Here is a 26,508-nt window from a genome sequence, read left to right on the forward strand (position 1 = left end):
AATTTCTGAACAAATCTGCCATACAGAAACGAATATTTTCACTCATTTTTGTGGAAGTACAAAAATATTTATATATTTATAAAAACAAAATTTAGAGTCAATTACCAATCTTTGGGAACATCTGAGGATTTTAACGTAGATACAGTTAAAATAAAAAAAACAACATTCACTTCAGAACCAGTTTCTTTGAGGAGGTTCTAGTCTTTAATATTTAGTTATATGTACACTGTGTCCGTAAAGTATGGAACACATTCATTTTTAACTAAACAGACCATTTTAAGAAATAATCCTGAAACGTGTCAATTTTTTATTTTAATTTACCGTATTTTAAAATAATAATCTGATTTACAGGATGAATTACTTTCGAGTAATGACGCCACCATCATTTTTTTCAAATGGAACATCCCCATTTTGTCTCAATTTTCCGATTACTCTAGCTGAGCTGATTCCAAAAATGTATTACATGTTGATTCCAATTGGTACAGAGTGGACAAAAATACAATAGTTTTGTGTGTGCTTATAAAGTAACGCGTAACATTCTTTATTAGTAAATTGACAATATTATCGAAAATGCTCATTGTCTAGCGGCAATTGGTTTGAATGTAACAACCTGTAGTTTGTTACATTTTTAGATTAATAAAAATGTATAAAAATAAGAAATAATTTCTTTCATATTCTGTCTGTTAGACCACAAGTACTAAACATGTTTGGAAACAGCTCATTTTTATTAATCTAAAAATGTAACAAACTACAGGTTGTTGCATTCAAACCAATTGCCGCTAGATAGTAAGTATTTTTGATAATATTGTTAATTTAACTGATAAAGAATGTTGCGCGTTACTTTATGAGCACACACAAAACTATTGTATTTTTGTCCACCCTGTACCAATTGGAATCAACATGTGATACATGTTTGGAATCAGCTCAGCTAGAGTAATCGGAAAATTGAGACAAAATGGGGGTATCCATTAAAAAAAATTACGGTGACATCATTACTCGAAAGTAATTCACCCTGTATATTAGATTATCATTTTAAAATACGGTAAATTAAAATAAAAAATTGACGTGTTTCAGAATTATTTCTTAAAATGGCCTGTTTAGCTAAAAATGAATTGGTTCCATACTTCACGGACACAGTGCATAAATAGATTATGAAATCTAAAATCATAATAGATTAATGAAAAATGTGAAAAACCACAGCTTCTGTCCAACTCGAAACCATAATGAAAGTTTCTACAAACTGAATTGATTATAATTACCCCTAATAAACAAAAAAACCAATTCATAAAATCGTTATGTGAATCAATTCTCGTAAATAAATGTAAATATCTCTTCTTCTCTCGTACCATAAATTATCAACAACATGTAGTCAACAAACACGAGCTCAATCCCTGCACTACTTCCACTATAAGGAAATTAAGTTTTCATGCTCGTATTGATATTGAAATGATCCATCTGTTGCCTTTAATATTCATATCGCATATTATTATTGTAAAGCGCCACGTTCAAGGGTGGTTGGAAGCGTGTTCTTGCACACAGGGAATGAAAGAGAACGTCTTTCTGGTGGTACCATAGCATTTCATGCGGTGAAATTATAGGTGTATATGCGGATATTCTACCTTGTATATAATAAAGCCACACGACACCGCTTCTAAGGTAGGTACCCATACTCTTATCATTTGAATATTTTCAATTGAATCACCGTCATCACAACGCTATTTTCTGGCACGTTTTGTTTGGGGTTGGATATTTGGATTTTTTATTTAGGGAAGGCCCCTCTAACAAAAACACCATGAATAATGGTAGATGCAGTAGGTGTACGTATGATAAATCGATTATTTATACTTCTATGTGACGTCACTGATGACATCACGTTGCCTAAAAGATCATTCATTATAAACGCCTCTTAGAATTTAACTTTTGTGATTGCTATTTTCTTGAGCAACATTTATGCCAATTGAAAATCTCTACTTTGTATATTTTCAGTAGGTTTCACTGAATGATTTACGACAATAATTTGAAAAATATCTCATTTGATATGTGATAACTTTTCAATGATGTGCATTGTGATGGATCGCAGTATCCATAAATTTCAAATTCCCGTACCGAATCAATTTTCAATGCGATATGCTGGTATGCATGAAAGCTGCCTCAACAAGGATGAATCTTATATGACAAAGTAGTCCCATGAGTCACGCCATTTTCTGAATGTTTCCTGCAACGCTTATAAACCTACTTTCAACACATACGAAGTCGCGGTTTGAAATCAATCAGAACATTTCACGGCTGATCCTGTCAAAGAAACGTCAAATAAATCCCATTCTCTCGGACAATATAATCAGCTCCTGGGAATCAATTTTTAATTCGCAATTAAAAAACAAATATCGAAACCGCCGCGGATAATGAAGACATTTTATGCGACTTGCAACGTGTACATGACCTTTTATGAATATGTTGGAAATACCAAGCTAGACAACTTAATGTCACAAACTGAAGAAAATCTCGCTCGATAAGTTTGTTCTCGGCGTTTGTGTGATCTAACGCGTGAAATATGGCGTTTTGCAGGCTCCGCTTCGTGATGCAACTTGACCATTATGCGTTATTGGGGATTTTATATCGTAGTTCCGTTACTGCGATCTCCGATAAGTCTCTATTTTCTGATTTTATAGGATTTTCATGAGAATTTGCCGAACCCATCATTCTCTCTTTGATCATTACTGAAAATAGTTATTTGTTTTACTAGGCAGCAAAGTAGTAGATTGACTGCCGCGGCTGATAGTTCATAGCCGAGCGTAGTAGCTAGGTTAAGAATTCAGCCAAGGCAGTCAATTTACTTTGCTGCCGAGTTGAATATATAATTTTTTCTTCGATTGTTCATAATGATACATGTAGGATGATATTGTATTTGCAAATTATTGCAATTTTCACAATCTTTTTATTTTTTCCGTAGTAGATAAATTTAAATGAAATTTAATACAAATCGCAATTTTTGTAATGGTTGGTTGTTATGGAAATGTAGGTATATGTCCATGATAATTATAATTTGACAACTTATGAAATATCTGATAATTTTCTGAAAAAATATCGGATCTATTTATATCATGGAGAGTGACAGCAATATTTGCTGTCAATCGGAGAAAATATATATTTCTAGTGATGACCGAAATATCCGTGCAAAAGTAAAATATGAAATGAAATTTCAACCAAAATATCAAAGCTGCAAACGTCTGTATCAGACATTATTATCGAACATACTGACCAATTTTGTTGAAATTTGGTGAAGCTATTTGAAATGGTGAGATGCTTATTTGGCCCTAACTAGATTGAAATTATTAAGTCCAGTGGCGTCTCAGTGAGCACAAAAGCCAACAATATTAGGGGCAAACGGTACGCCACTGACTTTTTGTAATTTTTTAAAATGATTCAAGATTGAGCAACTAACAATACAACTTTCTGGTCTCCTGTATTTTCTAAATATCTATCTTTCTTTTCCAGGAAAAACACCTTTGAAGACCAGCTGACAGTGACAGTATTGTCATATCTCGAAAACGAAGCTTGATATGAAGAAAACACAAGAGAATGAAAAGTTGTATTTTCAATGAAACAATAATAAGCCTTCTTTATATTAAAGCTCCGTTGATTTCAAAAATGAAATAATTTTGTCGAAAAAAGACAGTGGGGTAGATTATCAATAGGAAAAGGAACATCGTACCCCTATATCTACGCAACTGGATGATTTTGCCAGGAAACATTTTCCTAATTCGAAACATGACAATCTAGTCTTCAATACCCAAAAATTGAAACAATTAATGTAATAATACTGGAGTTATAAGTAAAACATTGTTTTTTTCTTCAAACTAGAACACCCTGTATCTCTAAAACGAAGCTTGTTAGGATATATGTTTATATGAACTTTTTTCATGAGAAGAGTTGATCTATCCGACGCCAACAAAGTTATCGAACTAAAATCTGGACAACCCTGTGTATATGGAGCAATGCGCCATGGTTGCAGGAGACTATAAAGGTACAAAACGCTTCAGATTGAAAAAATACCTTTCAATTAGTAACGTTCATCATCGTTATCGGTACTGTTATGAAATGGGAATATCGCGAAAGAAACTAAAATAAAACCAGTTCATATTCAATAATTGTGGAATCAGTTTTCCAAGATCTTTCTGACTAATTGGTCAATCGGAACGATGTTACCCGAGACATAGAAGCCACCTGTATCGTTTTGAGTTTTTAGTGCGAATTACAAAACACGTTTGATAAGTTACGATATGTTTTGCAAGATGAAATTTCACAGTGATGAACATATTAATATTCATTAGAACCGCAAAGGTGAGACATAAAACGATGTCTCAGAATATGTTTCCATAATTAAATATATAGTTGAGTCCAGAATACGGAGATTTTATAGAATATCTAATGGAAATAGAGGAGTATAAACTCTATAATCTTTGATGTTCTCGTATACGAAGGCGATAAAACAGGATCCTAAAAATTTTGCGTTGGTTATTGCTCAAAAGGACTCACATTTTTCGTTATAAGTTGGAATTATGTAAATGCGTCGTTACAATATAAGTATATACGAGTTTCTAGTCGATTCAGAGAAACTTAAAGTTCCTACAAGAAAACACTTTGGAATATTCCATCGTTTTTGTACGCAACCAATTTACAATAACAATTTAAATAAGAAAAACACTGACTTGAAGTCAAGAACTTTTGTACGTTCGTCATTCATACACCCTTGGATACCACATAACTTGATATTCCGCTTGAATATTCTAGGATTCTGATGAAGCGGTCAACACAAAATTCTGCATAAAGCTTAAAATTGCTATTTTATATTCACTTGCAAAATGTCAACTAGGTCGTATGTTATTAACGAAATTATTGAGTAATTTCTTTTCGATATTCTACCCGGTTGTCATTGGTTTTAATGACGCTATTAACACGAAATTTTGCACGAAACTTGAAATGATTTTTTTATATATACACGCCAAAGCTCAAATCGATTGGATTTGCAATCACGAAAATATTTGAGGTATTTCTTGTTTATATTCTTCTTGAATTTTCTATTAATCTGGAGGCGTGATCAGCTTGAAATTCTGCAAGGAGCTTGAAATTATTACTTCATAGGAACCTCCAAAATTTCAACTGCATCGGTTACGTACTTTTTGGAGAGGTTTTTTTCGATATTCTGTTTGAATTTTCTATGGTTTTGGGTGTGCGATCAACATAAAATTTTGCACCTGGCTTAAAGTTGTTATTTTACATCCAAATGCAGATTTTCATTCTATTCTAAAGCCTGAATTTTAAAGGACAAAATTAAAAATATCATTTCTTCAAAAGAGAAACAGGAAACCAAATGCTTCGATTCACTACGTATAATTTATAAAAACCCCTTAAAAATTGCTGTCATCACGTTGATTGATTCTCATTATTTAAAATATCAAGTGAGCGACAGGTACACAAAGGTGTAAAAAGTTTACAATAGAATCCTTGTCATAAAATCTGTTTAACTACATAATTAGAAACTTCTGTTCATCGTCAACAATCAGACAATATATTAACCGTAAACTCATATATCCAAAGCTTGAGATGATGTAAGTAATAAAAATAAAATCTCAATTCACTTTCCCAATACAATTCAACAAAACGTCATGTCTATTTTGTTCGCTAATTTTATAATTACAATTACTTACTTGAGATCCTAATAAGGAAATGTGTGTACAGAAATTTAAATGTGTTAAAAATTAACGGTTGCTCAACTTTCCAGTGTCGCCGCTTAAAATTGGAGTCGGGATATTAAGAATATTAACCTCAATTTTTCTCTTGATGAATACTAATCACATTTTGTTCAAACTATGCTTCCAGACGTATTGTAGAAATTATGAGAGAAGCTTTACATAAAATGGAGTTTATTCAGTCCGGCGCCACTGGAAATTAACACGTTGTGGTATTAATTGGAAAGATGTAATGGGTGCTAAATACCTGCTCATGAGGTCAGATGATTATGAAGATTTCAGTTGAATAACCAAACACATTTTGAAACAATGATGTCTCTGACGAAATGAGAGAGAGAAAAAGTGTCAAGTATTTATTCACTTCTCTGAAATCAAGGATAGGAGAAACCCAAAAAGCAAAACATTTAGCTGGAAGCTGAATTGTTTTTTAATTTGTTTCAGATGTAAATCGTATGTGTAATATTGTTGTGAGTGTTATTGAAGATATGCAGTAAATTTTTTACTTACCTATGATGTAATTTTTTCATTCTCTTCCTCACGCTTCAAATAAATTTATTGTCCGTCTCAGGATATCTCCTGAAAAAGAAAATTCCTATGAAAAACATATAAATAATAAATAATAATACAATGCTGATTTCCACAAAATTTATTGATGACGACAATTGTTTCGCTACACTGTAGCTTTTTCAAGTCGGGTGCTGAACTGAATATAAATAATATTCTAATAATAGGAAAACAAGATTCAATTGGATATTTAATAATAATTCTAATAATTCATTTATGTTCACTGACCCCAACATGAAGTGAATATTTTCAACCTGTTCAAATATTTCTCAAGAAAATACTAATCAAAAAGTGAAATTCAGTGCCATATACGAAAACGTTCTTTCACTTATTAATGCAACTGTTTTTTTACTGAAGATCATTTTGATGTAACTATCTACGTAATGAACTTATTATTATTTCGTATTACAATGTAAGGATGATTTTGATTCACTCAATTATTTTTATAGCAATCTGAATTTTGAATTCAGTTTCAATTGCCTCAATTTTTTTTTAATCTGACTATTGAAAAATGAATTTGTCAGACTCTCAAACGACAAGCATACAGAAAGAAAGTCAAAAAAAAATATTCAACGTAAAAGAACGAAATTGCGAAAAAAAAAATGTTCACAGCAAATATGACGTCATAGGTCATTGGTTGTATGATAATAAGTTCTAATTATTCAATATTTCAGAATTGATTTGCATATTTAGTAAAATATTTTTTTCATCGAAGATTTATCGTTATTAAGATTCTAATCGACGAGTATGCCAACGAATAGAACAAGTCTTTTTAAATAGTAATTTAAAACCTATTTGGACTATTCAGCTACTCGTGCTATGAAATAGAACAGTAGATATAATTCGGCTGAAAATATTTGAAATATAAATCTCACTGACGAACTACAATTTGTAATAAAATGAAATGCTGTATATTTCATAAACATGTTGGTTTTCTCAGGATGTTCGACTTCATTTGAGAGTATTAATTACCTAATTACCCTTGATGGACGTGGATAATGACTAGATGTTGTAATCAATTGCATATTCGATGTGGACCGGGATATTTTTATTAATATGTAATTTTCTTATAGACAATGTTTCAGTTTACATTTATCGAAAGGTAAAAAAGACTTCTCTCTAAATTCTTTTCATTTGTATCTAATATCTGGAAAATAATGTCAGAATTTTATGACTGAAAGAAAACACCAAGAGACTTGAAATATTCATAAAGAAAAATTTGCTCACCACTAATTCATTCACAGATTGACAACAAACATCGAAATTAAAAAAAAATTGAAGTGACTTTAAATCAGTTAAGCAATTCTGATAACATTAATGTAAGACCCGTTGAAATTGTCAAGGATGCCGATACAGGAACATGGGCAAAGAAAAGATGCCAACAGAATTGAAAAGAGCGATCTCAAAACCGATCCAACCTTGGTTTCATAGATAACAATAGATAAAATCGTACTCGCTCTATGCCCTCTCTTCCTCTTACCCGATGTGAATGGTCAGTTGGTGAATGGGGTAGTAAACCACCGAATATACCGACTACAAGCGGTCAAATAGGGGAACGACTCGACAGGGGCTATTCAGAAGGGACAGCCAGACCTGAAATAACAAACCAGGTGCCTCAACACCGCTTTTATTTTTTCAAATAGGTCAACTGCATACCTCGTGATAGATGAACTTTTAAGGTAGGCTAGGCTCGACGTGTGAAAATACCTTTAGGGACAGAGACACTGATTTTCTAACGGCTCCAGTTATGAACCATTTGAAGGGGTGATGGGGTATAACAAAAGCTGTCGAAGAAGGTCCTTTGTCACTTGTTTCTAATGAGTATGAAGAAACGGTACATATGAATATGTATGCCGTGAGAATTTCTCTGAGGTATCATTGAGAAGGACAGGGGAAAAATCAGAGTTGTAATGAATATAGCTGGGACGGGATTCAACTCAAATCCAACGTCCAGAATGACAAAAATAATTAATTTTTCAATGGAACTCTTTATTAAATATAATTCGCAAAACATAATAACCACTTAACACAATCAATTGGTGAGGTTTTGTCCATGACCAAAGATTGTTTTATGGCAAATATTTGACGTAAGTTGAAAGACAACTCGGTCATTAATTTAAATCCATAGTTTTTTGATTGATACGAAACAATTAAATTAACCAGTTTCGATATGGATACACTGCCCACCAAAAAAGGTTGTAATGTTGATAGTTTCTCCTATTTGGAATTGATTTGTCGCTCATTACTTGGTGGAACATAATTTCAATATTAATAAATGACATAAAACACTTGAAAAAACCACCATGGAATTTATAAATTCGACAATAATTACTGAGTGGTCAATGGTTTCTTCTACGCCACTCACATATTCGGTTTTCAATAGATCTCCATTTGAAGACCATGACTAGTCCTAAGTCGATTTAAAGTATCCAAAAAAAGATTTGGAACCTAGAACTTCCTCTGAAGGATCAACGATTCGACATCTATTGAAGACATTACAAGAACTCCATTCCTAACGCCAAATTTCCTGGTCACTTTCATTATATTAAAGGAAAGTATTAATCCACAAAGATTCACGTGACTTTTATCTGGCAGTTCCAGTATCTAGGGAGGTAAGATACAATTGGAGAAAAGTTCGGGTAAAAATGAAATTTATTCAAAGAATATGAAGCGGAAGTATATGTTATAGTACTGGTAACCAATGTCGAGTTGATAGTTTCACTGATAATTCTCATAGAAACATTATGCTGTGCATCAATTTTATGAAGATGAACACTATGAAACCAAATAGAACAGCATTTAGCAGCAGATAAAATTAAGGCCGAAGCTGCCGTACGAAAAGATAAGATCTACAGAACCGGCCGATCAAAAAAGCTGATCGATGAAAGTGCTAATAATTTTATAAATGCTTGAAAATTTATAACCAGTTCCAATCTCGTTTTGCTCGAATATTCTCAATACCTTATAAAACCATATGGTATTCAAATTTCTGAATAGCTAAATGAAAAAACTGAGGTGAATCCGGTGTACTAACGCAATGAATATTTTCATTTAACCTAATATCGGTATAATGCTGTTTGTACTAATGATTTTTCAAGATTTAACGAGGGCATAACACACCAATGATAATTTATTCAGCAGACCAGGTAATATTTCTTCATGCCATATACCCAGTATAGTGGTCCGCCTTTATATATTATTGATGAAAATTGAATTGTCTCTTTAGTAATTATACCTAAGAGTACACCATCAATAATTTGTCTCTCACTTACAGAGTTTACTTAAAACTACTAATGCAGCACATAATGTGTTGATCAATTATTGAACTTCACAGATAGTCTCAGACTGGCATGAATTATTTATGTAACAAATATTGACAGGAAAATTATACAGCTGGCATCGGAACACATGTAATGTGTAATTTTCATCGAAGCTCGATTTTCAGTGGAACTTTTTGAGTTTGGTTTTCTCAGGATGTTAGACTTCATTTGAGAGTATTAATTACCTAATTACCTTTGATGGACGTGGATAATGACTAGATGTTGTAATTAATTGCATATTTGATGTGGACCGGGATATTTTTATTAATATGTAATTTTCTTATGGACAATGTTTCAGTTTACATTAATCGGAAGGTAAAAAAGACTTCTCTAAATTCTCTTCATTTGTATCTGATATCTAGAAAATAATGTCAGAATTTTATGAAATTTTGACAATTAATAGTAAAATACAGGATATAAATGAGTATCATTGAATCAATCTCTATAAACACTTAATTAATATAATCTTATCAAAAAGAGAAAGTGTTGGAATACGAAAAACTCAAAGGAAGATCTTTAGTCTGCGAGTGTAGACAAAACGTTGAATTCAATTTACTGAATTGCCGTATTGGAGAAAAAAACTTAAACGATGCCAAATTACAGAAATAATAGACCACGATTATGCTGAACTTTCTAAATGGCGAGTACAACTTATTACCTGATAATAATGAAGTCTACAACCGAATGCGGATAATATTGAAACTATTATCAACAATCCAACCTCCGCAAACGAAGACAATCCAACATTTAATGCCACTATTAAAAAAAATTAATTCCTCCAATCTCGGGTTTAATTTGGAATAATCTAATAAATATAAATTAGGCAAATTACTAGGAACTTGCGTGCAGAAAATGCTGCTATTAAGAGGTTTTAGCAATGGAAAATATTACGGAATTAATGACAAACGCGAATGGTTTATTATAGAAATTTTTACAGCGTCTGGATGTGCGTGATTTTTTCTTTAATTATGTTAGGAGGACTCCAGAAGCGATCAATTCTCGAAACAGGTCAATTCGTATTGTTTTTGATCAAGTCGAGGAAAAGAATTTTTACACATTGACACAAATATGTCAAATCCACAAACACACATATTTTCTGCACTGTAACATTGTTCTCAACAAAATTATTTTAAATCAAAAAATATTTTTGTGTTTTATAAATGAGTTCTTCGTGTGGATCTTCAATTTGTTTCACTCACAGTTGATCAAGAAATTGTTTTTTGAGATTTTAATTCAATTTCCCAAAAAACCTTTAGAGTTCGATTGCTAGATGATTCCCCCGATTAGGGATTCATCAAGCCAAGTAGCTTGACATTTTAACCAACTACTTGACTTGAACATTAAGCTCGTGAAAAATTACATACTTGAGCTTGACTTGACTTGATTTTAGATATTTATTACTTGACTTGATATCAAGCTTCTTGATATTACTTGAGCTTGATATGCACGCGTCGCACGGCAATTATTTCTGCAATCTCGTGCACGCTTAGACTAAATGAGGGGATTCCTCGAGCGCCGAGAGACTGAAGCATTCGCCAGTGTGACTTTCTTAGTAGTTTTCCCACATTTCTATGAAATCTATTGGTAGATTTTGGTAGTTTCAGAAATATGTTTCCAAACTTGGCCAAAATGGCAAAGGATTTTTTATCAACGCCAGCATGTTCAGCTCCTGTAGAAAGACAATTTTCCAGTACTGCTTTTACAGTTACAAAAACCCGCAATAGGTTAGGCCACAAATCTATAGAATGCCTCATGTGTCTTAGATCCTGGATGGAAAATTATGAAATCAAACAAAGCCTGGAGGTTTCTCAATATTAAGAAAATTCATTTTCTTATTATTTTTATTTTGTTATGATTTATTTCATGTTTCTATTTCAAAGAATTTGATATTTTCGGTTCTTTCGTACAATAAGTTCAATAAATAAAAGTGTTTTTTGCAAGGTTCCTTCTCATTTCATCATTTTTTTATTGATGTGACATTACACAATAAAACTGGTAAAAATCAAGTAGCTTGGTATGATTCAAGAACTTAATAAATAAATACTTGACTTGAGATTGAAAAACTACTACTTAACTTGAGCTTGACTTGAAATCAAATCAAGCTCAAGCCAAATAGCTTAAAAATCAAACCAAGCCTTCCTACTTCCTACTCCTGATCGATCGATACATTTTTCTCAAGCATAACTCAAAACCTATCAACAAGAAAAGGCAAGAAAAACCAACATCTCTACTTTCATTTTCGTCTCTGTGGCACTCAAGTATATTATCATTCCGTCTTGAAATTTTCCCATCTCACTAGCATGATTTATTGGTTTCGCATCTATGTAAGGAACACCTATAACCCATTCTTCACATCGAAGTGGCAAGGGAAAAGAAGGTACGGTAAGAAACAAGTCATAAACCAATACAATGGTGGAGTCATTCGACAATATCCAAGTAGAGTAAGTTAGCAGCAAGTACCTAAAGTGCAAACTGCTTCTCGTTAATTACATGGAATTGTCTATACCATCTTTATGGCTTCACGTTTCCAGCTTACTACAACCAAGTAGTACGTTACTGGCAGTAACCAGTTAATTGCTACGTTTTGCTTCATTTTTTGCGATAAACAAATGAAGCGAAAAAAAAGTTCAGGATGTTCACTTACTCGAGGTGAAACTAATGATGGTGAAGCTTTGGGTAGAGTTTTTGTGTACAAATGTTTAGCAAGTAATTCTCTCTAGGATAGAAATAATAAGTTTTATCAGGAGTGAAAGTGATTGATACAATGAATGATACCTAATTGAACAATTTAATTGTGAGAATCATTCAGAGCCTTGCATTCTTGTTTCAATGAAGAACTATTCTGAAAATAAGCTATTGTCTTTTTGAGCGCTAGTTCTTCGAATCGGCCAATCTGTTATTTCGTCACAATGTCTGTAACTTTCAAAGGTTTGTCTCACTGGTGATGAGTAATTCGAAATAGCAATATCAAGCTTCAAGTTGAATATCAAGCTGATCACCTCAGTATAAAGGATGCATAACATCAACTCAAAGGTAATCACAAAAGATTAAAAGAAACTGCAAGAAACCTTGAGCTCAGAATCTTCGTCATTGAACTTGAAAGTCTTCTGTCATTGTTAACGTAGCAGAAATATCGAGGGAAATTTTGTCTTGATTTTGTGTTCTGATTAGTTACAGTAAGGTATTTTTTTTCACATGTCCCCAACATGGTTAGATTACGTTGTCGGATTGTGATACATTTTCAAATCCACAATTTTGCTATATCGTTATGAATGTATATTATATTGAAATATTGAATGAAATATATTTGTTTGAGAGATCCCCGATTGAATATGCAAATTTTAATATTTGGAATCCGATATTGTTCCTAATTGTCGAATTTATAATAAGCAGAATATTTATTATTTTCTGTATCTACCTGCTAAAATCCAAGGTTTGGCAACTTTTGCTCTCCTAGTGTCATCGGTTGTTTCACGTCGTTTGGCGCGCTTGAAGTTTGTTTTCTGAATTTCTGATATATTTAGGTATTTATTTTACTATATTTTGAGTTAATATGAAACGTCGATTCACTAGTGGACATAAGAAGTGCGTTCTTCGTGGAGAAACTCGCGAATTGAGTGAAATATCGTATCACTGATATGTTTTCATTTCCGCGCGCTTCATGTCAAATTTGATAGTTCATGTTGGGGACAAAATTTGCTCACTGAAAATGACATTTGCTCCCTCTATCTATGTTTATTAATCTGAGTTTCGCTCAGGACTACCGAGATAAATTGATTCACTAATCATATGCAAAAGAGTTGTAGTAAAAACTAGTAGCAAAAAGACCACAGAATGACCAGGAGGAAGCATAATCACAGTCTGTTGAACAGAAATCCATCAAGGATGAAAAACAAGCGGGCACCTGCCCAAATTAGCGAATTCAACGGTACGGTTTAATACAACTAATGACAATTCGGAATGATTACCTTCTTAATTACCGATAGACACGCGAACTTTGTCACGCACTAGATCTGAAGAACACTTGGGGAAGAAATGAAGCAGTTGTCGTGTGGACACCCTCTATTCAAGAGGGAGGCAAGTCGGTTACGAGCGATAAATTGAAGTTTAAGTACAGGGGAGTACGGGGTAGAATTGTGTATAAATGCTTGTCGTACGGCCATGCAGGACGGACAGGGAATACTGAATTATCTAAAGTGATTCCAAGGGAAATTGGTCACTAAGAGGATACCGACACGTATGAGACTGCAAATCTTCAATTCTAGTATACAAAAAAACGATTCAATAAGGCAAAAACATCATGAAAAATAAAAATAGCTCTGAGGATTGAATGTATGTGTTTTTTTTTAGGAATTATCTAAAGTGATTCTAAGGGAAATTGGTCATTAAGAGGATACCAACACATATGGGACTGCAAATCATCGAATCTAGTATTCAAAAAAGGATTCAATAAGGCAAAAACATCATGAAAAATAAAAAGAGCTCTGAGGATTGAATGTATGTGTTTTTTTTTAGGAATTATCTAAAGTGATTCTAAGGGAAATTGGTCACTAAGAGGATACCAACACATATGGGACTGCAAATCATCGAATCTAGTATTCAAAAAAGGATTCAATAAGGCAAAAACATCATGAAAAATAAAAAGAGCTCTGAGGATTGAATGTATGTGTTTTTTTTAGGAATTATCTAAAGTGATTCTAAGGGAAATTGGTCATTAAGAGGATACCAACACATATGGGACTGCAAATCATCGAATCTAGTATTCAAAAAAGGATTCAATAAGGCAAAAACATCATGAAAAATAAAAAGAGCTCTGAGGATTGAATGTATGTGTTTTTTTTTAGGAATTATCTGAAGTGATTCTAAGGGAAATTGGTCACTAAGAGGATACCAACACATATGGGACTGCAAATCATCGAATCTAGTATTCAAAAAAGGATTCAATAAGGCAAAAACATCATGAAAAATAAAAAGAGCTCTGACGGTTGTGTTTTCGTTCAAAAGATGGTAGAAAGTAGTGGCCAGTGATGGACAATACTTTGAATGATGAATGTATTACCAGTTTTTTACAATAAAACTTTGAAATTCGGAAAAAAACGGCGGAAGCAAAGTTGTACGGTAATGTACATTCAAACGTATTCTCATTAAATTGCCATCCTTTTTGCGTAACCTATAAATACATTATGTTGAGATAAATCTTGTGTCTGACTCATCCTTGACCGTCGTTTTATTTCTTCAGGAAGAGAGAATGAGCAACACTTTCACCTCACAACTTCCACCAACAATTAACAGGCTTTATTTTGGAAAGTTACTGAATCCAATCAATAGATTGACGTTTTAATTGACATTTATATCGGTTGGCATACCATTGTGAATAACCCGTGAAAGAATAACGAAACTGATCCTCAAATACAATGATTGCCTAGGTGTGTGCCTGTGTACCAACATTTATTATAAGCGTTCTACTTAATAAATTCAACTGGTTAAGAGACTTTCGATGTTATTGTCGCTTAAAATATAAGTTGGAAAACTGTACTAGCAATAAAGTCCACAATGAAACGGCAATATAAATTATTGAGTCTGGATCTGTGTTGTCACAATTATTTATTGGAGTAATTAAGGCGCAATCATTCTCTGGAAAGCTCCAACGGCGTGTCGACTGCTAAATTTATTAATTTGTTACACAGATTTTTCCTCTTACTTTATCTCCAATTAAGAGAATGAGCTGGGCCCGTTCAAGTGACGTAAACAGACGATTTCATTGTAGCTAATTGAGAGTACAAATTTTGATCGACAAATCAACGATTGAAAACTCATTTCTGTTGATTGGCAAGGATCTCAGAGTAATAAACAGAGATAAAGGGAGCATATGTCATTTTCAGTAAGCAAATTTGTCCCAAACATGAACTACCAATTTTGACATGAAGCGCGCGAAAAAGAAAACATATCAGTCATAAGATATTTCACTCAATTCGCGAGTTTCTCCACAAAGAACGCATTTCTTTTGTCCCATAGTGGACCGTCGTTTTATATTAACTCAAAATATATTAAAATAAATACCTAAATATATCGGAATTCAGAAAACAAACTTCAAGCGCGCCAAACGACGTGAAAGAACCGATGACACTAGAAGGGCAAACGTTGCCAAACCTTGGATTTCAGAAGGTAGAAACAGAATATAATAAATATTATGCTTATTATAAATTCGAAAATTAGGAAAATATCGGATTCCAAATATTCAAATTTGCATATTTAATCGGGAACCACTCGAATAAATATTTTTCATTCAATATAATATACATTCTTAACGATATAGTAAAGTTGTGGATTTGAAAATACATCAGAATATGACAACGTAATCTAACCATGTTGGGGATGTAAAAATTGCGTATACTCCCTCTATCTATGTTTAGATATTACTCCATGATGCACTCGAAACGATATCCACAGAGTGGTATTTCCAATCAGGAAAATATGAAAAAGAATAAAATAATTCATTCCAAATTAACGGTATATTTTTATCCAAGCAGCAATCCATCAAAGCCATGAAACATAATTCCCAAACAAAAGCCATTGTCGGTTCAGAAATACATGAAATTAAATCCATAGAAACTCATTTGAATTCACTATAGCGTTCTTAATTCCTCGCCATTACAATTAGGTCGATTTGATTTTATCGGTTAATTTCGGTCTAGGTAAAGTCCCAGGTGGCGTGTCGTATTAAGAAAAATTGTCGTTCGAAAAGTACTAACAAAACACGGACTAATTGAGCTTTTTCATAATGACCAAAAGTAACAATTACACAATCACATGAGCCTTGATGTTTTAAATGGACGTATACCGTGTTCGATCTTGATAAGAGTGGAAAAACGTAATTCAGAACGCTCAGTTATGGATCAGAACTTTCGACAAGACAAAGAAACATTGATTTCATGGACAAGAATTCGGCTTGCTGATTATAGGTTTGCTACGACCATTGTAAACGAAGAACTCGAGTTTCGTTTAGTCCTTGACATTGTACCATGCCAACTTGAGCCATTACATTATCGAGGTGAAATGGAAGAAGTACCTAAATTGAGTATTATTTACGATTTATACGAATGTGTTTTCATCATTGATTCATCCGATTTTGTTTGTGAAGATTATTTCAATTTAAGCTCGAATAAAAACCATAAACAATGACGTCAATTTGAAGTAAACGGAAATTACAGATTCGAGATTTTAGAGCTTTTTCGCATAGTGCAAACATTTTGTTATACAATTTTTGAATACATATATCCTTTTTTGAAGTACAATCAAGAGACAGACAGATGTCAATAAATGGGACGAAGTTGCTTTTCGCGCAATGACATCGAAATGAAAATGAATTACATTTATCGATATTCTCGTATTAAGTAATACGAAGAAATACCATTTCAATTTCCATCAAGAGCTGGATCGTAGAACTTTTCAGGAATAAAATGATCACTTAATTCTATTGTATTCAATCGTTCAACTGAATGAATCGACAACATAGGTTACTTCGAATTATAACGGTTGTAAGTACCCACGTTTAATTCTAGTTCACTAATGAGAAAAGTTTCGATAATCATTTGATTCCATCTATTGAACCATTTCAATTATGCAATTGATTCTAAACCTATAACCTGTTTCACAATAAAATGCTTGATTCAACGTAGGCGAGCGTATGATGGTTTTTCGTATAATTCTCAGAGTAATAAACCTAGATAGAGGGAGCATATGGCACTTTCAGTAAGCAAATTTTGTTCCCAACATGAACTATCAAATTTGACATGAAGCTCGCGGAAATGAAAACATACCTATCAGTGATTCGATATTTTACTCAATTCACGAGTTTCTCCTCAAAGAACGCACTCCTTATGTCACACAGTGAATCAACGTTTAGTATTAAATCAAAATATATTGAGATAAATATCTAAATATATCAGAAATTCAAAAAACAAACTTCATGCGCGCCCCAAATGACGTGAAACAACCGATGACACTAGGAGAGCAAAAGTTGGCAAACCTTGGATATCAGCAGGTAATAATAAATATTCTGCTTATTATAAATTCGACAATTAGGAAAAATATCGGATTCCAAATATTCAAATTTGCATATTTACTCATATAAGTTTGTCCTGATCCCAACATCTTCTATTATACTCAAATATGTTCTCTGACCTCATCAGAAGTACTAATGCTGTTAGAACGTGATTAGCAACAGTAAAATTGTCAACATTATTATTCCGTATATGGCCCGTATATTCTACCTATCGTTTATACATATTACCGTTCTCTCTTTGACCGACGTGACAATCATTACAGTCCAAACATCTAATTTGATAAATGCCTGAAGTCGATTCTAGTTATCTCCACACCAAAATCACACTTGCAAGTAGAAGTTGATCTTGCCTCCCATGAGAAAAAGGTTCAAACGAGCGATAATTGCATGTAGAAATATCAAATCAAGGTCCCAGTTTCAGATTGGCGTCTCCAAATTTAATTGAAGCGTTTTTTCAATTACGGTTTATTTGCAAGACCTAGTTCATGAAATTGAATGGAATAATAGTCAAGGAGCTAGCTAATCAGAGCTCACAGCACAATTATATTGTTTATTTCAATAGACATACGCTGCTGAATGACGTTATTCCAGTCTAGGCAGATAATGTCTTCTATGATCTCGTGTAACAAGGATATGATCGAAGATTGGGAGAAGAAAGTATGAATCGAGGCTCGTAACAGGGACCACGTAAGGTAACGAATAACTGAATCTATATTTAATCATCTAATCTTGTATTTAACCACGAATACAAAACAGTAACGGTCCTAAAACTGGTCCTTGTGGAACTCCACATTCGTTTTTTTTTGTTGTTATGTTCTCAAAATTATATTCTCAAATATCTTGGAGTTAAACTTGATTCTTTTTTGATTTTCGAAGTCTACTTAAAAAATTTGAGTATAAAATTTTGAAGAATAATATTCTTCAAAAGGAGAAACCATTGACCACTTGGTGAATAATTGTCCAATATATAAATTTCATTTTGATTGCCAAGCTATCCATTCAGTTTTAGATTTTTTAGAATGGGTCGCTTACTTTAAATCAGTATAATGAAAACTATAATATTTATTTTTAGAAGTTAACAATATTTTGTATTGCTCTATCTCAGAAGAGAATATTGGTCTTCTAATATTCCGTGTAATAAGGGAAATTATCGGAGATTGAACGAAGAAAGTATGAATCGAGTCTCCTAACAGAAACCACGAGTTTACTCAAATCTTAGTAAAAAGTTCCGGTCGAAAAACTGTTCCTTGTGGAACCCCACAGGAGTCAAATTATCCTAAGAGTGCAAATGCAGGTGGGAGGCAACTGTCAAACCTCAACTCACCCAACCCAAAAAAACAAAGATTGATAAAAAAGATTCAATAGGTCTCTGAATACAGATATTGGCCGTCGCTGAAGAACCACTCGTAAACATATCAGAATAATATTCCATAAAAGCTTATAACAATGTCTCCGACTTTTTACCAACAGTATTTATCGAGGAATTATTGCTTCTGGACTGGCTAGCGCGCATAAATCTAGATTTATTCATCGATAACGCGGTGCAGATGTTGGTGTTGTGATCTTGGGAGATGTAAATATTGATTCACTATGACGTCGAGATCGAGATCGTTTCCTGCGCTCTAAATAAATGGCTGTTCGCCACGGCTCAGGAAGAGATGATGTCATAAAGGTATGTTGAAAGCCATCTCGGTGTAATTTCAGGGCTCGACGTCGGAGAAACTAGCTGTTCCGAAACTCCTTGCCCTCAGGACAAACCTGCGGCACGAAAATTTATCTACTCTGAATTTGCATCGTTGGTTTTTACTAGGTCTGAACGACCTCTTACGGAGGAAGATCGTAGTGTACAATAGACAGCGTCGAATGATGATTGAGGATGAGAAATTTACAATAGATATGCACTCGGGCGTTAGAAGAGAATTTGAAATTGATTAGAGGCTTCGGATGAAATGAAGGCTTTGGAATATATGTATTCCAAGTCAAAGTTTATTATTTCCTTGTTTATCACAGAATATTTCAAAGCAGAGTGCCCTCAACGTTGCAAGTTCTTCAAAAGAACTTAAGCCGTGTATTACATACTATTTTTTATTTTGCCTGCATCATAGCTGCAAAAAATTCTGGAAATCAATTTTAGATCAGCATTATACAAAATGTCATGTTTATTCCGCCATCAGAACCATGGAAAATTCGAGTAGAATATGAAAAATAATCACTCGAATGTTCATATCATCAAGAGGATGTTTCAAACAACCACCAGACAATCCCAGGAAAACAGGAAAGCTGGGGAGAAGCTCCTACATGGAAGATATTTCAACGAGGTGAACCAGGATCATCTAAACATTGAAATGTAGAACTATTGGCTCACATCAGGTTCAATTTATCCAGAAACAGAAGGTTTTCTTCTATAACCATCCATGATTAAGTGATCTCGACGAGAAACGTATGCAGATGACACCGCTTTTTACTATCACAGCAGAACACGGTAAGCAATAAGTAGTCGGTTACAGATAGACTTAGATAAACTGATGGAATACTTCAAAAAATGGAGATTCACATAGAACACGATGGAAACAGTTGCAATCTACTTTGGAGGAACAACAGTAAAGAAAGAGAAAGCAGGAAACGTCAAATTAGATAATCAGACATTAGAATGGAAAAAAGGAGGAAAATACCAAGGAGTAACTCTGGATGAAAGAATGAATTTTAGCAAACATCTAGAAGAAAACAGGAAGAATGTAAGGCAAAAGCACGAGGGACCCGCTACTCAACCCAAAAGTAAACTTTCCTTAGAAAACAAGCTGAACATAATATACTGTTAACACCAATCATTATAAATAAATAAATAAATTTCGTATGCAGGAGTAACTTGGTTTAATATAAAAGAAAATAAGAAAGATCAGTTACAAGTACACTAAATCCAATCAGTACAGCAGTTGACTCCCAATGGTATATAAGCAACCAACAAATCAGAGAAGAATTTAAAATTGAAACTATTGAGGCAATAATTAACAAACGAATAAAAAAGACAATAGAGGCGCTAAAAGAGCAAGAGAATAGCGAATTAAGAAAGATAATACAAATCCTAATAAGAAAGACAGATAAGAGGACATACCTCTGTCAAAGAACCTAATAGAAGAAAAAAGTGACATGCAGAGGGAGAAAAGTCTCCCAAATAGACAACAGTACAATAGAGAAATTACAGTAGAGGCATAGGGAAATAAAATCCAGTCCTCAAACAAAAAGAAGACCTGTCTGTCTGTTCCACTCAGCAAAGAGTGAGAAAACCAAGGCAGTGCAAGGGCAGTTTTCTCTCCTACATTGCTAAGCTAAAGTCAAGGAGTCATATCATATATAGTCATATAATCAGTGGTCTCCAATAGCTTCATTTTAAAAATTTCATCAGGAAATATTAAACCATAGCCTTATTTCTACCAAAATAGATCTCCAGGTATCATTTATTCATTTGTAACGAAAACAGCCGGTCTTCTCTTCTTGCATGTCCCATCATCCAACGGTAGTAGATGTAGGAGGGCATTCGACGTCTCTCTAAACTCTGAATACGAGTGAGTTGAACGCAGGCACTCCTTTCTCAAGGTGCCAATATGATGAAATATGATCGTTAAGCTTATACGGCGCGCAGTGTATGACGCCTAATAATTCTTTAATAACCGCTTAATTTAGAGCTCGAGCCCAGGACTGGGAATGTTCAACAAAAGATCTGTAATTTTCTTAGGCTGTTCCGGTAAGCAAGACGTTGATTGTCGTTATTTTCGATACTTGCGATGATGAGGTGTTGTCGACTTGGCTTTAACACTCTTCGTCGAGCTCGATGCGGGTGATCCTTGAGTTGTTGCGAGGACTTGGATTTTACGATATGGGTTTGAGGGTTTCATGATTTTAAACAGTGGGAGTTGAAGCTTTTTTTGTCTCGAAAGGGTCGCTTTCGTCTTAGGAAGTACCTTGATATGTTAAAAGAAAGTGAAGGGTATGAGGAAAAGGAATCTTTCATATATTTCAGCAACTACAAGAGGGAGAAGATTCCCAACTGTGGGAATTATTCTATTGAATATTATCAACAGTTCCATCGGAAATAGTTCAAGATTCTAAATATTATGAAACAATGCAATTTTTTTTTCGATGATAGTTCACCATTCTTGAGAGCTCTTTCACCGTATAGATCGCTCTATCATTGTGTCACATTGCCTTTTTTTTATTTTGAGCCGGGAATTATCTTGAAAGATAAGGTTCAACGCACTGATGACAAATCCGTTCTCAAATCTGATGCTTTTCCCCAGACCGTAAACATGATAACTCTAAAACGGAAAAAGTTAAATAAACTTGAAATTTTCAAGGTAGAAAACTCCAGTAAAGTTTGTTAATATTGTCGTTAAAAATTTCGTTCTCTTGTTAATTCCAAAACTGATATGTGACAATGGATGAAACATGACTCCATCATTTCACTGCGGAGTCCAATCGACAGTCAGCTGAGTGGACTACACACGATGAACCGAATCCAAAGCGAGGAAAAACACAACAGTCAACTGGTAAAGTTATGGAATCAGTATTCTGGGATGCGCAAGGTATAATATTCATTGATTACCTCCAAAAGGGCCAGACCATCAACAGCGATTATTATAAAGCGTTATTGGATCGTTTAAAGGATGAAATCGTTAAAAAAGTCCCATTTGAAGAAAAAAAGGTGCTGTTTCATCAAGACAATGCGCCGTGTCAAAAATCAATGAAGACAATGGCAAAATTGAGCTTCGAATTGCTTCTGCATCCGCCGTATTCGCCAGATCTGGCTCCTAGAGACTTTTCCTGTTCTCAGACCTCAAAAGAATGCTCGCTGGAAAGAAATTTAGCGCCAATGAAGAAGTAATCGCCGAAACCGAGGCCTATTTTGAAGACAAATCGTACTACAAAAATTTTATCAAAAAGCCTCGGAGGCAACTATGTTGAATAATAAAATCGAATTTTGCCAAAAAAATTTGTTTTACTATGGTAAACCGGTAACTTTTCAATTGGCCTGTTGAAGAGCCAGGCATGTATGACGTATGACGTTTTGAAGCACAAACAAACGATCGGAGATATCGGATAAAATCAAATTCACGCCGTACACGTGTTCCAGAGATAAATTTTAGCGTTGCATCCTCAAAAACAGCGGTTCCAAATTCAATAATTATCCTGGTGGAATCTAGACGAACTGGTTACCGCCAGTGAGGCTACGGTCGGTAAAGAGACGGCTGGAGACCGGCGCCAGTGGCGGATGGCGGTGTTTTCCAAGGGTGAACGAGATTAAGACGACAAACTTTCATAGTTCACGTTTTGGAATGTGTAGAAACCGAATGTTAGATAAAACATTTTTGCATCCGTCGTCTGCGTTATTTTCGCGAAGTATTTGTATGAAATTAGGTTAATATCGGTTGGTCTAAGTACCTATAGCTATATGTGGGCCTCAACGGCGAAAATGGCGCAGCAAGAATGCACGAGTGCCTTGAAAGTCCTGACTGCACGACTTGATAACAGAAATGATTTCGACGATCTCAGAGTAATAAACATAGATAGAGGAAGCATATGTCATTTTCAGTAAGCAACTTTTGTCCCCAACATGAACTATCAAATTTGACAAGAAGCGCGCGGAAATGAAAATATATCAGTGATACGATCTTTCACTCAATTCGTGAATTTCTCTACAAAGAACGCACTTCTTATTCCTCATAGTGAACCAACGTTTCATATCAAATGAAAATATATTGAGATGAATACCTAAATATATCAGAAATTCAGAAAACAAACTTCAAGCGCGCCAAACGACGTGAAGCAACCGATGACACTAGGAGAGCAAAAGTTGCCAAACCTCGGATTTCAGCAGGTAGATACAGAAAATGAGGAATATTCTGCTCATTATAAATTCGACAATTAGGAAAAATATCGGATTCCAAGGATTCAAATTTGCATATTTAATCGGGAATCACTCATATAAATATATTTCATTCAATATAATATACATTCATAACGATATAGTAAAATTGTGGATTTGAAAATATATCACAATCCGACAACGTAATCTAACCATGGTGGGGACATGTAAAAATTGCATATACTCTATGAACGTTACCAACTCCAGGTAACTGAACATATCGTTGAAAACGCGATTAACAATCAGCCAGAAGTATACTTCGCGCCACTGGTGAAGATCCAAGAGCCGCAGAAGTCTCAGATCTTTCCGCACATCGTACGTACCGAGAATCACGCCAATACCTTCATCACCTGGCTCAGCCATCCAGTCCACAGGAATTCCATGTAGGTATATACGTCCGATGGGTCGTATATCATACGAATCGGCTATTTCGAGTATGTTACACTCGAGGTTTGTTTGATTTGTTGTAAAATATCGAGTGGTTGACGATTAACGGTTAGATATACACAACACACGGGCGCTGCCCCAAAGTGAGCAGGAATAATGTGTTAGTGGCAGTGTTTATGTTGGATTTTCAGGCCCCTCCCAATGTCAATTTACTACACGTACGTTTTCATCGGCGTATTCTGTGCCGATTCATCACGTCCGGTGTTGTCTTGACCAGGTCTATCGGCATTGCCGTTTTAATATCTCTGTATGAGAGGCTGGCTGGTGCGATTAGAAAATAAGCGTATTCGAGTATTAGTCATTTGGAATCTTTAGTGCAGCTTGGGACGGTTGAAAGAGGCGAGATATATAACCGGAGGTGGTTTCGGACATTGCCATATGCTGCCTCATCTGTCAGAAATGTCACCGTTTTTTTTCTATGAAGATTATTTTCTATGACTCTACGTAGAATTGACAATTTGTAGTTCATTTCTTTTGTCAATGTCAAGAAGTCTGTGATCGAAGAAACATGCCGTTGCCAGACTGTCAAAACAATCCTTTCACTTCTTACAAAACAAATTTGGAGATTCTATTCCGAATGCTTGATTCGAGGCTTCATTGTAGACTGGATGATTTCATTCAAATTCTCATGAAATCGATATTTAATAAAAATGCTGATATCATCGAGTGAAATAGATGAAAATTAAATCGAAAACAACCAAAACCAATTCTTATCACGAATGTTATGGATAAGCACATCCAGAATAAGTACATAGGCAATAAGCAAAGGGTTGACAACAAAAACTTTAAAAATTTCCCTGTTTTGGGTTCGTTGTTAAGGTGGATGAAGATGACATCTCAAATTTCCCATCGTTATGGCTGAGGTTAGGACATTTCTCAAAAAAAGATTCGTCTGAACTCCAAAAAATAACGACTCTACATAAGTCACTTTTTCATCTGGCTGTAGGTGAACAAGAAAAGAGAAGAGTTGAAATAATTTGCCTTAAAAATTTTCCTTATCTTCCGACTTTTTTGTTCTATTAGGTACATCAACATCGATAGAAACGGAGTATTTGACATTAAATTTTTTTGTAGTTTATTTCGTTGTGAAAGCATTCGATTTTTTTGGGTTCAACGTTCTTCTTCATATAAAATAGTAGCTTCTTATTTTTGCCAATATCTAATTGATATTCTGTAATTATTTCATTATGAAATATTGAAACCTGCACTTTGTTGAACTTTTCATTACTCATTTGTTCGCCACTTCAAAAAAATAAGCTAGTAACACAGCAATGTTTGTGCACCAAGAACGCGAAGACTTAGTGTTAGGCTCGGTATTAGGCTTTTAATGAATCTGAAAATTATACTCTTTAACTTTTTTCACCTTAAAAGCTACAGACAAGTCTTTCCATACCATGAAGAACAAAATCGTGCGAGAATATCTCAGATTCACAAAGATTTCATGGTTGTATTTCATTATTATATGGTACTCGGAACTCTTCTGACATAAATTTATCTATTACCTATCTGTCAAATTTGTGGTACAGAAAACAACGATATTAAAGGAAATTAATGAATATTTAGGCAAATATTTGATCAATTTCAATAAAAATTTGATGAATTAGAGAAAATAATCTATAATACTCATACAAAAAGTTCAATATAAAACACCTCCATTCAAAAACTCGTGAAGGAATATCAACGCCATCTGCACTTGGATTTCATTTGTATTTCAAGAATTTCATCTTCCCAAGTTTCTAAATTGGATATTTCACAGCTAGAAAGATATTTCAAATTTAACACAACTTATCATTCCCAAAGTCTACACTTCAGCAAGTATTTAATGTTTTCAAAGGTAGATTGGCAACACTGAAACCACAGAGAACCATAGAAAATCGCCAGCTTAACATCTCCTTCCCTTTCATCTCCCAAAATTTGTCAAATCAAAGGTTCGAAACATGAATAATTCACAAACGCCAGGAGGTCAGGTGCGCAACACTTACAGGGGGGGCCGAAGAATCGGCTCGAGCAGCAAACCAGAAAGTACTCACTTTAAACCCCCAAATCGTATACAGCGTTTTTTATGACACCCTTGAAGTTTACGTCTGGAACGCTGTTAAAAGGGAAGTTTTTACTGCGAAAGGCCGAGCAAAAGAGGACAACGCCGGTCGATATGTTTACTACAAAAGTTGGTTAAAAATATTTCTTTATTTACGCATGTCAACCGCTAACATGTCACTTCGAGGCGTCCACGTCGATTTCGTGTGTTTTTACGACGAAATAAATCAAACGTTCATGTTTTTTCGACGTACGGAGATATGAGATGAGAAATTTTGTTTTCTGTGGTTCGGCGATGGGATTTATTTTTCTATGTTCGGAGACTGATTTGACAGATGTCATATAGGAGCAAGAGATCAGGAAACAATTGGGTAGTTGTAGTTTTTCAAAGTGACTAACTTGATC

The 26,508-nt window shown here is 34.3% G+C and overlaps 1 protein-coding gene across 4 annotated transcripts in view; it reads right to left on the minus strand.

Annotated features, from left to right (window-relative positions):
* LOC123674163 (zinc finger homeobox protein 4) overlaps positions 1–26,508 on the minus strand; it is a 151,410-nt gene that overhangs the window by 119,337 nt on the left and 5,565 nt on the right. For all 4 annotated transcript variants that reach the window (XM_045609077.1, XM_045609076.1, XM_045609078.1 and 1 more), the window contains exon 2: positions 6,258–6,326. The gene's annotated coding sequence lies outside the window, so the exon portion shown is untranslated. The remainder of the gene's footprint in view (positions 1–6,257; positions 6,327–26,508) is intronic.

The sequence above is a fragment of the Harmonia axyridis genome, chromosome 2 (assembly GCF_914767665.1).
Source record: "Harmonia axyridis chromosome 2, icHarAxyr1.1, whole genome shotgun sequence".
NCBI classification, from domain to species: domain Eukaryota; kingdom Metazoa; phylum Arthropoda; class Insecta; order Coleoptera; family Coccinellidae; genus Harmonia; species Harmonia axyridis.